Here is a 9478-nt window from a genome sequence, read left to right on the forward strand (position 1 = left end):
TGTCTCTCTCTCCCCTCTTCTGCGTTCTGGTCCCTCCCTGCCCCTCCCCTGGCCCCCTCTCTTTCCCACAGCGCTGCTTTTTTTTTTTCCTTTCCTCCCTTGTACCTCTGATACTGAAAAGCCGGTCCAAGAAACTCTCTAAGGCTCGTTTTGGAGTTTTAGAAAGCGGGCATTCTTCATTGCAGCGCTGGATGCACGGGGGATAGTTCCACCTAGCGTGCGTGCCACAGTTTAGCATAAACAGGTCATATAGACTAACTAATTGCATATGAATCAGATTAGTATACGTATACATAAAAACGATGGCAACTGATTATCATAGCACTGCCTACATCCGATCACGTGCAATGAAGGATCCATTTGAGACGAAGGGCTGCTTTTGCGACCACCGACCCATTTGAAGTTCTTGCTGGCTGTCCTTGAAGTCTTTATTCTTGTCCTTGTTCTTTGATCTTGAAGCTTAACGCAGTTTCAATCGCATGCGGTCAGTTTCAGCATTGTTCTCATCTAGTCATAAAAGCAAAGAACTGCAAAACTTAGGAGTACCTACCTCTGCTAGTTAATTGCTTGGCTATACTTTTGTCTATTGTTTCAATCATCGTGTTAGTGTAAGATTTCTAATAATTATTTACTAAATCTCACTTTTACAGTCACCTAGCAGCAAACCAGTTTCCACGGCTGGCACAAAATATTAAAACCATCCAAAAATATTTAGACGTGCCATACAGAATGTATGGAAATATGCTATCAGAGGTGTCCCAGGGGCAGGGGGAGCGTCGGGGGGGGGGCCCCGAGCCCCGGAGCGGACCCGCTGGCAGGACTCGTTAGGCGCGTGACTGACCGAACGGACGCCGGCCGGCCGGCCCCGTTGCCCTCCGGGCTGCGTTTGCGCTCCCCTTGCACGGGGCGAGGGGCCGTGAGGGAGCCCAGGGGAGGAGGAGGTGAGGCGCTGGGGGGGGTCGGGCCATGCCCCCCCTGTTCCTGCTGGGCTCCAGCTGTTGCAAATATTCTGGTAAAGAAATCAAAATTTAATCACATAGAAGAGTTAGGTTTGATTAAGAAGTAAAATTGTGAAGCGTAACATATAGGATTGTTACGTCTGAAACGTAGCCATAGAAACTTTAGGAACTGCGTTACATGTGACTATCGGAACCTTAATATTGTTAAGGTTGGAAATAGCTAACCCTAGAAACCTCACCAGGAAGTTACAGGTTTTTCTATGTTCCGTTTCAAGAAACGAAGGAAACCGTCGTGGATGCCAGTTTGCTGCTTGGAAACCCCCTTACCCTTCCCATCTTGATTTGAGTATCGAAGATTGCAGTCAGTAGAGCTAAGTGTAACTGACCAACGATTGTTTTTAAATAAGAATATTGATAAGGTTATATAATCAAAGGACCAATCCTTAGAAAGGTTAAATTTAAGAACGAGCATAGTATGCCTTTTTATGGAAAGAGCTTACGTAACAATGACCTGACAGAAAAAGTCTGTAAAAACTGACGGATTTTGATACTAAGTGGGACACGCCTTTGGAGGAGCGATCCCCCGTGTCCCCAGCGCTGCGATAAACGAAGTGCCCGCTTCTTAACTTCACGTTGGTGTTAAGGAGTTCTATTCCGGATTTCGGTAACGGTTTTGGCGACCCAGACGGGACCTTGCGAGTGAGACCGGACGAGATCGAGTGTCGATCGAACTCCGGCCGGCGCCGAGGTATTCTCGGGGAGAACCATCGCCCTCGACTCACAAAGCTCCTCGCGGCGTTCCCTGGAAAAAAGGTAAGGCGCTGCTGCTTTGGAATTTGTTTGGAAAGCCTGCCTGTGAGGCGCGGCGAAAGCTTCGCAGGGTTGGGGCTTGGAGGGTACCCGTTTGCAGTGGAAGCCTAGGCGTCTGCCCCTAAGTCGTAAGCGAAAGCTATTGCTGGGTTGGACTTTGTGTATTATTTGGGACAACTGTCATTTGCGTTTGTTTGGTATTTGGGATTTGAATGTATATAAGTATAATGGCATTAGCAAAATTGTTTAAGAATAAGAGTGCAGGAAATAGAACTGCTGATGAAAAGATACCAAAAACATCACCGTTGGGATGTTTGTTGGCACACTGGGGTGAATTGCAGGAAAAATGGGAAACAAACAGAACTTTGAGTTATAATACTATATTGCAATTACTGTTGTTTTGTAGGAGAGAGAGTAAATGGAATGAAGCGCCATATGTAGATTTGTTCTTTTTAAGTGAACGTAGCTGACGGGGACCGGAGGGGAGTCTCCCAGCAGAAGCTCTGGTTACAGCTAAACTGGGAGAACAGAAAATTGAATTTGAATTGACGCTAGAGTCACCTTTTCAGTTTTAAATACCTTAGAGGGAGAGTTAAGTTTTGAAGAAATTGGTGGTGTTGGTGCAACAAGTGAACGAGAAACTAGACCCTTCTTTAAATCTTTAACAATGAAATTAGGAAAGCAATGGGTCACTCAGCAGTTTTTGTATGTGCCAAATTCTCCTAAACTCCTGTTAAGGGGAGATCTACTGGAGAACTTAGAGGCAGAAATTAAATTAAAAAATGGAGAGATTAAAATTTTAATTCCAGAAACTAAACGTATTGAAGCAGTGGCTTTGTTGTTACAGGATGGTTACCGAAAGCAGAAGATCATACCAGTCAAAGTATAATGCTGTAATTCCAATCGTCTGGACTGGGAAGTTCCCGGTAAATCCAAAAAGCAGAACCTGTGAGACTTGATGTAAAGCCAGGATCGAATCCGCTAAGAATTAAGCCATACCCCCTAAAACTGGAAAGCCGGAAAGGGTTAGTATTGATAATACAAAAATTTTTAAGATATCAATTGTTAACAGAATGTGAATCCAAATATAACACCCCGACCTTGCCTGTTAAAAGGCTAATGAAAAAGATTATAGATTAGTTCAACACCTCAGAGCAATAAATCAAATAGTACAAGATATTCATCCGGTAGTAGCAAATCCTTATACTTTGTTAACAACCCTAACAGAGAAACGAGAACGGTTCACAGCGTTAGACTGAAAGGATGCCTTTTTCTGTATTCCCTTGGATCCCAACAGTCAAGAGCTTTTTGCTTTTGAATGGGAAAATCCTGAGACTGGGAGAAAAAGACAATATACACGGACAGTCTTGCCTCAAGGCTTTAAGAATAGTCTTACCATTTTTGGAAATCCATTGGCACGAGAATTAGAGCTTTGGAAGAAAGAAAATAATCAAGAAATCTTGTTGAAATGTATGGATGATCTGTTAATTGTAGCTGAGATGGAAGAACAATGCACAAAGTTAACTATTAACTTTTTGAACTCTTTGGGAATCAGTGGATAGCGAGTGTCAAAAGAAAAAACCCAAATAACCCAGAAAGAAGAAACTTATTTGAGTTTTAAAATCCTAAAAGGACAGAGACAATTAGGAACTGAGAGCAAAGAGGCAATTTGTCGTCTCTCCGAACCTAACAAATTAATGATGAGCATTTCCGGGAATGGTTGCGTGGTGTCACCTGTAGATTATCAGTTGTGGCTTGCTGGTCCGACCTTTATAGGAGCAGCTCAAAACCTCAGACAATGGATTGGACTGATGAGACAAGGGGAGTCAAAAGAATCTCAGTAGACATAATAAAGGGGGATGAGAGATGATGTTTAGCGCTTACATTGTTGAAATTAGCTGAGGCAAAGGCAGTCTTTGATAAGAAGAGCTGGTCCCAAGGACCAGCCAATGAGGTAGAGACAGCTCCCGATAAGAAGCAGGAGCAGGCCCCAAGAGCCAGCTAAGACCGGTCTTGCGGCTTGGGTGAATACCAAGAAATCACTGAGCCTGCGCAAGAAAAAAGGTTACTAGCGGTGACGAAGAGGAGTCATCTCTCTTCATCTCTGCGACCACCAGACGACCACCATAAAGAGGCCCTGCGCAAGCGCAGTTGAGAGGAGACTATGGCAATGACCTCTCGGAGCTAATTTTAATAGGAAGCGGGGATAGGTCACGCATATGTATAGGCGTATTGTGAATATGTAACACTTGACTGTATAAACTTGAGACAAACTGCCGAGTCGGGTGCGCACGACTTTGGTGGGACTACCCCCCGTGCTGCCCAGCGCCGAATGAACATACCTACTTTACAATCTCACTGACTGTGGAGTCTGTTTTCCGCACGTCACTGATGCCGAGAAAGCTACTTTCAAAGAATTGAAACAGGCTGTAATAGGGGTGCCAGCCCTAGGCCTGCCAGATCTCACAAAGACATTTGAACTTTTCACTCGCGGAAGAAGAGGTATAGCTCTGGGCATCCTGGCCCAATATTTAGGGCCAAGGGGGCGAGCTGTGGCCTACTTCTCGAAGCGATTAGATCACGTGAGTCTGGGATGCTCTGGTCGTCTGAGAGCCGTCGCTGCAACTGTGCTACTGATCCAGGAAGCTCGTAAGTTCACCTGAGGACAAAGGATCGCTGTACGTTTCCCATACGATAACTGTTGCGCTAAAACAGCAAGGGGGGCATTGGTTATCCCCTAGCAGAATGCTGAAATACCGAGTGGTGTTGCTGGAACAAGACGATGTTTACTTAAGAACTACTACCACCGTTAACCCTGTTGCGTTTTCAACAACTGATCAAGTTAAAGGAGAACTGGAACGTGACTGCTTGCAGACAATCGAAAGAGTTTACCCCAGCTGACTGGATCTCGGAGATGTGCCGCTAGAAGAAACAGACTGGGAACTCTATACCGACGGAAGCGGTTTCACCTGTGAAGGAAAACGTTTATCGAGATAGACAATAACAACCGAGGAGGTAATTGCGTTGCGAACTTTGCCTTCGATGATATCTGCCCAAAAGGCTGAACTGAGAGCTCTTATTCGAGCTCTGGAACTAAGTCAAGGAAAGCGAGTCAGCATTTGGACAGGCTCAAAGTACGCTTTTGGAGTAGTACGTGCGCATGGAGCGATATGGAGAGAGAGAGAGAGAGGACTGTTATCTGCACAAGGAACCACCATTCAGCATGCAGAACAAATACCGAAATTGTTAGAAACCGTTCAAAAACCAACAGCAGTCACGATAACGCGCTGTAAAGCGCATCAGTTAGGTAAGACTGTTCCTAACGCAGGTAACCGACTGGCTGATAAAGCTGCTAAAGAGGCTGCAGAAGAAGGCATCCTAGCGCTAGTTCCAGAGAAAAGTATAAAATTGCCTAAAGAAACTCCAAATTATAATGAAAAAGATGGAAGAATTAATTGTTAGATTGCAGGCTAACAAAATGAAACAGGACAGGCTGTAATACCGACAGGTCAAATAACAGTCCCGCCCACAATAATAAGAGAAACTGCCCGAGCTGAGCATAACAAAGGCTATCGGGGAACAGAAAGTAAAATATGACAAAGATTGTTTAAACATTTATAAGCGGATGTGAAATTTATATATAAAATGATCCCCAAATCAGTAATAAGATTATCTTTGGAATTATTAAATAAGGAAATTTTTTAGGGGAATACTTGCAAATTGATTTTATAGAATTGCCTTGAAAAGAAGGATCTATCCTAGTTTTAGTTGATATCTTTACTGGGTGGCCCGAGGCTTTCCCTTGTCGCACCGACAAAGCAAGAGAAGTAGTTAGAGTCTTGCTCAAAGAGATAATACCAAAATATGGGGTGCCTGTAAGAATGTCATCTGACAATGGCCCTCATTTTATAGCAAAGATGATGAGACAAGTTGAGCAAAGTATTATCTATAGATTGAGACTATCACACCCCATATAGACCACAAGCAAGGGGGGGCGGGGGCGGGGGGAAGAAAGAGAATGAACTATACCCTTAAGCAACAGTTGAGTAAAATTTGTCAGGAAACCTCACTCACTCACAAGGGTTAAAGCCTTACCCATGGCTCTATTAAGAATCAGAGTATAGCCAGAAGAGAAAGAAAATTTAAGTCATTATGCAATGTTATATGAAAGACCGTATCAAGAGACCTATGTTCTGAGTATCTTGAGTGGCTTTGGAGATATGTTTTTAAAAGGTGTTATGATTTCTTTAAGAAATTCTTTTCAAGAACTTCGTCAGTATGTCTCCGCAGCTGGACCCTTAGAATTGGACGTAGCAGCGCATCCCTTCCGACCAGGAGATTGAATATATATAAAATCACTGAGAAGCGGAAAGGACCGTATCGAGTCATTTTAACAACACTTACAGCAGTAAAGGTCTGGGAGAAGAACCTTGGCTTCATTATTCAAGACTAAAGAAAGCACCAACAGGGAATTGGAAGTCTAAAGAAACTGGCCCTTTGAAACTGAAAACCTGTAAGTAAGTTTCACGTTATCTATTTGGGAAAACAATTGTGTAAAGTTTATAATATTGGGGTTGCTATTAGGAATATTGTCAAGGGCAGTAATCTTTTTGTGTGTTATAGGGTTTAAGTATTTTTTTTGAGGGGTTCTAAACACAAGATAAACAAAATGAAACAATTATTGTTTGAGCTATTAATCTTGATATTAACCGTTTCTGTAATTTTGATTAAAAAAAAAAAAATTCTAGTTTTGGAATTGATTCAAAGTTTTGTAAAGACACAAAATTTAACCTCGATAACAGCCTGCCTTCCGATTCCAAAGTCAGATGAAAATCTAGTTCCGTGGAGAATACTGACATTGAATTTAACCAAAACTTGAGAAAAGACGTAGAACAATGAGAATCATTTTAGCAAATGAAATTGGATGGATTTAAAAGGCAATTATTTTTTTTAAATTTGAAAGAAGGAATTATAGCATTTTGAATTATAACATTACCAAACCATCCACCTCACGGACAAAAGAATTAATTTATCGCCCTTCGGGAGAGACTTGTACAAACACCCCTTGGGGCGGTCAGCTGCCAAAACCGTAGAGACAAGTGCGAAAAGGAACTTGGGATCCTATTTAAAATATAAAACGATGTTTGGAATTTACTGGAGTTCCAGGATCCTTGTTAGATCCACCCAGAGTCAGGACCATCTACGGAAATTTAGATTGGTTTAGACAAAGAGAGAAGAATCACACATCCTAAAGAGAAGGGTATGAAAGTTTAGACTCGCAACTCCTCTGACCCCAAAATCCAAAGACTTTCTCTAGTAGCTAAAGCTCTAAGATGGGGGATGTATTTGTAGAAAGTAGAATAATATTTTAAATGATCCTGGGTCCCCTCTTAATAGTGGAAAAAAATTAGCTTGGAATTGACTGTAGTAAAGGACAGGTGAAAAGTTTAGGGTTAACTGTTTGGGTGACTAGTGATGATATACGATCCACTCACCTTTTCCTGAAGGACAAAAGCAAATAATGGACTTTAGACTTAATAACTCTCTCCTCTCTCTGGAAGAAATCTCCCTTGTGGCCTCGACGGTGGACCTGGGTAAATCGAAAAGATGATACCTGGCAATTGCCAAGTCTTAGAACTAAAATAAGACGGGTATTAAAATCTGTATTTTTACCCCAGTGAACAGCTCGTCAAGAGTCATCTTACTTTGACATCTTTCATTCCATAAACGAAGCGCCTGCTTCTGAACTTCCCATGGGTGTTGTGGAGTTTTATTCGGGATTTCGGTACCACAGCTGCGGGCCGGGGCTGGAGGAGCCCCAGGTGCGGGCAGTGAGGCTGATGGCGACGGCCCCTCCCTGGAAAGGGGGGGCTGCCGGGGGAGGGGCCGCGGCAGGGCCGGTGGGAGCCCAGGCAGGAGCGGAGCGGAGCGGAGCAGAGCAGAGCAGAGCAGAGCGGTGGCCGGGCTGCGGCTGCCCCTCGGAAGAAGGTGAGCGGGGCCGGGCGCCCCTCGGACCGCGAACGTCCCAGGCGGGGGTGGCCCGGGGGAGGTGGGGGCCGCCTGTGCCGAGGCCGGGGGGGGGCGGGGCCCTGGGGGCTCGCGGGGGGGCCGGGGCCCTGGGGGCTCGCGGGGGGCCGGGAGCACGTGGGCCGGGGGGGGCCCGGGCCCCGTGGCGGGGCTTGCGCAATCGCCCGGCGGGTCCTGGGGAAAGCCCCGAGGAGGACGGCGGGGTCCGTGCCGGACGAGCGGAGCGGCAGCGGGGCGGGGCCGCGCCGTGCCGGAGCGGCGGCGGCGGGCGCTGCCCGGAGCCGGGCGGGGGGTGCCGCGCCGTGCCGGAGCCGGCGGCGGGGACTGTCCGGAGCCGGCGGCGGGAGCGCGCCGGAGCTGCCCGGAGCGGCGCTCGGTGCCCGGCGGGGATTGCGGCTGCGCCGGCGTGGGGGTGGGCGGAAACGGAAGCGGCGTCCCCTCGGGGTCAGGCAGCAGGGCAGGCTGCCTCCCGGGGCATGCCGGGAGCTGTAGTTTTCGCCGACTCGGCGGCCGGGCAGCTCCGTGGCTCTCGGGCGCGGCGTAGTCCTCGCTGCCGCCGCGGCCCCCGGAGTCCGACCAGGTCAGACTCAGGAGCGTTGCCGGTTTCGCGTGGTTTTCCGCGGGCTTCCCGCTGCGCCCGCTCCCCGACCAGCCCTCCCGGGCGCATGCGCCGTCCTGCGCGTGGGGCAGCCCGGCGTTCGCGCGCCGGCTCCGGCTGCTCCGGCGCATGCGCTGTTCCCGGGAGTAGCGTGGCGGCGCGCAGGGCGCGGGTCTCGGCGGCAGCGGGCGAGCGCTGGGACTGCGGGTGAGACGAGCGATCCCTTTCAGCGTGGGCGGGGGTAGGGGGTGCCTCCTGCCCGCTGGCGGGATGGGAAGCTGCGAAGCTGCCGCCGCGGCAGGCTGCCGGTCCGCCGGAGGCGAGCCGGGCCAGGGCAGCCCCAGGGAGTTCCCCGAGAGCCGGTAGAAGGGAAGAGGGGACGGAGGCGGGCACCCCCAGGCGCGGCCACCGGGCGCCTCCCCGAGTCGCCAGAGCTCCCCCGGCCCCGCTCGGCCCGTGCGGCTGCCCCCAGCTCCAGCCCCTCCCCCGAAGCCTGCGCTGTAGCCGCAGGCAGCCCCCGAGCCCTGTCGTGAGGGCAGCAAGCTGGCCCTGCGGTGGTCTCGAGTCTCCCTTAACGTGGGTGCCGTTAGCAGCGGCGCGGGGAATGAGCGGCGTCTGCGGAAGGAGGGGCTCCGGCCAGGGTCGAGCTGCGGTAATAACGGTCACTGCTGCCTCTTTCCTTCTCCCAGAGGCCACGCTGTGGGTACGGTTGTCCGTTCGTCCCCTGGGGATGCCGTTGACTGCAGCAGCCTCAGGCTTGCGTGGGCTGTCTCTGCCTGGCCTCCCTCTCCTTGCGGCGCGGGAGCACAGAGGGACAGGCGGAGCGCTTACTGGCTGTGGACAGGAGCTGCTGAAGCTGACGTTGAAGCTGGAGAGGCCACAGAATGGTAAAGCTGCTGAAGAATAAAATAAAGAGGATCCAGCCACCAGCTGCAGACAGGAGATAGCCTGCCTCTCCAGGTGAGGATGGATCCTTCCTAGTGTAGTCCTCAGCAGGTCCGATCACCAGTGTGCACGGCAGGGTCTGTATGCATAACCAAAACCACAGTACAGCCATGTAGTGTGTGTGCATGTGAGGCTGTGT

General features: G+C 48.9%; 1 long non-coding RNA gene across 1 annotated transcript; it reads right to left on the reverse strand.

The window, feature by feature from the left end:
• Nucleotides 1-248: 248 nt before the first annotated feature.
• Nucleotides 249-7454, reverse strand: LOC128154195 (uncharacterized). Its single transcript, XR_008239289.1, has 2 exons — nucleotides 7265-7454; nucleotides 249-507 (listed from the first exon to the last, which is right to left on the reverse strand). It is a non-coding gene; the product is annotated as an uncharacterized LOC128154195 (long non-coding RNA).
• Nucleotides 7455-9478: the final 2024 nt, after the last annotated feature.

Source organism: Harpia harpyja, chromosome 19 (assembly GCF_026419915.1).
Source record: "Harpia harpyja isolate bHarHar1 chromosome 19, bHarHar1 primary haplotype, whole genome shotgun sequence".
In the NCBI taxonomy this organism is placed as follows: domain Eukaryota; kingdom Metazoa; phylum Chordata; class Aves; order Accipitriformes; family Accipitridae; genus Harpia; species Harpia harpyja.